Below are 3,626 nucleotides of genomic sequence, written 5' to 3'. Positions count from 1 at the left end.
TTGGTTGGTTGGTTGGTTGGTTGGTTGGTTGGTTGGTTGGTTGGTTGGTTTTTTCCAGAGACAGGGTTTCTCTGTGTAGCCTTGGCTGTCCTGGACTTGCTTTGTAGATTGGGCTGGCCACTAATTCACAGGGCTCAGCCTGCCTCTGCCTCCTCATGTGCTAGGATTACAGTCATGAATCCCGTGCCCAGCTCTACAGCTCAGTCTCATAGAAGTATGTTCTTAATTGAGGTTCCCTCCTCTCAGATGACTTTAGTTTGTATCAAGTTGACCTGAAACTATTCAGCACACCAAGGAAGGTAGAAGAGATGTATGGGTTTAAAGAATGTCAGGATACAGTTCTAAAAATGATGACAGTCCAGCTTTGCAGAAGACAGAGAAATGATCAAAGCTGGATGGAATCATGTTTCCGCTCCTTTGTCTGTTACTACTGTGAGGTCTGGACAGAGAGGCTCTCTGATTTTACTGTCCATAAGTAAACTCAGTGGGTATGTTGAGAATCCAGTGACATAGCTGTCATCAGGCACTTGTGCACTTCATGAACTGAAAAGTTAAAATACTTGGCTAGAGAGATAATTCAGTGGATACAGTATTTGTTGCACAAATACTAGGATCTCCATTTGGACCCTCAGAACTCACATAAAGCCAGCTGTGGTGGTGTGAATCTGTAATCTTGACACTCTTATGACAACATAGGAGATACAGACAGGAAAAAAAACACTTATGATCTAGCTACCATGGTAGACCTAGCAGAGAAAAAGAATCCCCGTTTTGAAACAGAAGTCAGAGACAGACACCCAGCGTTGTCCTCTGACTTCCACATATGCACAATGACGTGCATATTTCTTTATATGCAGATTACATACACACAGAGAGAGAGAGAGAGAGATGCAAAAATTAAAACCCAAAGAACATAAAGAATGCTGTTTTCTTCATAAGTATTGGAAATCCCTGCTTAAAAACATATAATTCCACTAATATTTCCGAGGGATAATTGAAAAGAAACCAAATACCATGCTGGCCCAAACAATCACTCCATTTGCCTTCTTGCTCTTTTTAAAAAGTCCCTTGTGCAAGCTTCTAACATGAAATGGAACTGACATTGATTCCAATTCATTATGATGTCACCTTTAACTCCTGTGTTTGTAATAAAAACCCTCTCAGCTGCTCTCCAGCAACTTCTCTCCCGGGAATCGCTCTTTCCAAGCCCTCCCACCCCTTTTCATCTTTCTCCTTTTATTTTCTTTTCCTTACAAAACAAGAATGAACATTTCCCTTTTGATGGACCACAACAGAAACGCCAGACCATCAGACACACTATTTTTTTTTTTCATGACAATACATCCCAGCACGTGCAGCTGTTCATTGAATTGATGTCCTCAGGTGCCTGGAAAAGAGAAGCACTTCCTTTTGCATTCAGGCATCTCAGCGTTATTGTGTGACACAGGGTATGGACATCTGGTGGAGCCCTTCCCCCCTCCCTCTCTCTCTCCTGCCTGTCTTTCTTTGTCTCTGTCTCCTTCCCTCTATTCCTCCTTCTCCTCTTCTTTTTAGGAAGCTCTTGGAAGGGCTGAGAAAGTACTGCTGTCAGTGAAGTGCATGCCGTACGAGCTTGAGGAACTTGGTTCGAATCCCCAGCACCCACATATAAAACCTGCTGTGGTAGTCCACTCCTGTAATCTCAGTGCTGGGAAGGACGTTGCAGGAGAATCCCCCAGGCTCACTGGCCAACCAGACTAGCTGCATTGGTGAGCTCCAAGTTCACTGGGAAAACCTTATTCCAAAATGAACAAATGAAGTTGAGAGCTGGAGAGATGACCCAGCAGTTAAGAGCACTTATTGTTCTTCCAGAGAAGCTGGGTTCAATCGTCAGCAGCCATGTGGCTGCTCAGATCCATATCTCCAGTTTCAGGGTACCTGACACCCCTCTCACCTCCAGTGAATGCTGCCCAAGCACATGGTACACAGATATGTATACAGACAAAACATTCATACATAGAAAGCAAAATTAATCTAAAAAATTAAAATAAAGTGAGGAGCAAATGAGAAAGATGTGTCATGTTGATGTCCGACCTCCAAACACATTTGTACCAACTCACACTTGCCCATACACATGAACATTGCACACTCAGATGTACACATACACACAACACACAATTTCTTGCCTTAGTTTGCAGTAGAACCCTTGAAAGTCATCAGTAGCTCTGAGCCAGTGAAGGATTTGGAAGGAATATCCTGCGAGACTGTAGAAAGAATACACACTATGTAAAAATGTGGTATTTGAAAGCAAGTGTCACTTGTCCTTTCAGAATCGTAACTTATTTTAGCTCTGCCTTTGACTTTTTAAAGCTACCTCTAACTCTCGTCCTCTGTGACTCAATGCACCAAGAAATACATTACCCTTCACAATTATCTTTTCTGACTTTGTGTTTGGTATCACTGTTTAAGGGAGTTGCTCTCTTTCTTTATTGTCAATTGCACTGTCCAAAAAGAAAATGCCATCGAAATGCCATCTCTTTTGCTGCCAATCACTTCGGCCTGGGAAGGCTGACACAGCTGGAATGTCACTTGGTTTACATTTGCCCTCCTGGGCACTCACATATCATGAAGATTCTGCCAATGCACCTGTTGAAATGTCTGGCTTGGGAAATTCAAGTTCGTTCCTGTCAACTGCCTTCCCTGATGACACTGCATCTGGATGGCTTGAGCAACAGACACACCTCTCATACTCATGCACACCCGGTGGGGAATCAGGGTGATGACTCAAAAGCCAAGGAGTCAAGAATGACCATTTGCAGTACAATCTCCCTATCTACCAGCCTCCTATATGTCTGTCTTTCCCTTCTGTTTATTGATATAAATGATACCCTGTTTCAGTGAGAAGAGTGGAATAAATTACTAGAAAGCTACTATTGAAATGACTTAGTTAATTAATTGTTTGCTATGCAAGCATTAGGACCTGAGTTTGATCCAGCAGGAATCTTGAATAAAAGCCATTCATTGTACTGAACATCTTTAATCCCAGTGTTGAGGAGATGAAGACAAAAGTATTTCTGGAACTAGTGAGCTAGCCAGTCTAGCTGACTCAAAGAGATCAGAGACCTATCTCCGAAAAGTACATTGAAAATCAGTCAAGGAAGATACACATTGTCCTCTGGACTCCACATGTGAACAAACACATAAATACATGTATGCTTGCGCAAACATGAGTCTGCATGCGCATACAGACACACACACACACACACACACACACACACTACACAGTCTCTAAGACAGAAGGTGACTTCAGCCTGTTCCAGTTTCCAAAGTAAAGTTTTTCTCTATTATGACTGATAGTAAAATATTCTATTTCATATCCATCACGAAGTTTCCAAACAAGCTAGAAGTTATTTGTTTTAATGCTCTTTTGTGAATTAAGAACCTCTAAAAGAATGCATGTGTGCAATCAAGAGCAGCCTGCTTTTTCTGCAATATCTTCGTATATAGATAAGAGCTTTGCCATCAGAGAGTGACAAAAGCTTCCGAGAACAAATCAAATCCCTGATATTAATCCTTAAATACTCTTCCACAGCACACCAAGTATATGGCCATGCTAGTTGCCCTATGGAAAATAATCATTCCTCTCA

The sequence above is a fragment of the Psammomys obesus genome, unplaced genomic scaffold (genome assembly GCF_907164565.1).
Source record: "Psammomys obesus unplaced genomic scaffold, mPsaObe1.curated_primary_1811, whole genome shotgun sequence".
NCBI lineage: Eukaryota > Metazoa > Chordata > Mammalia > Rodentia > Muridae > Psammomys > Psammomys obesus.
Note: the sequence above shows the minus strand (reverse complement) of the source record.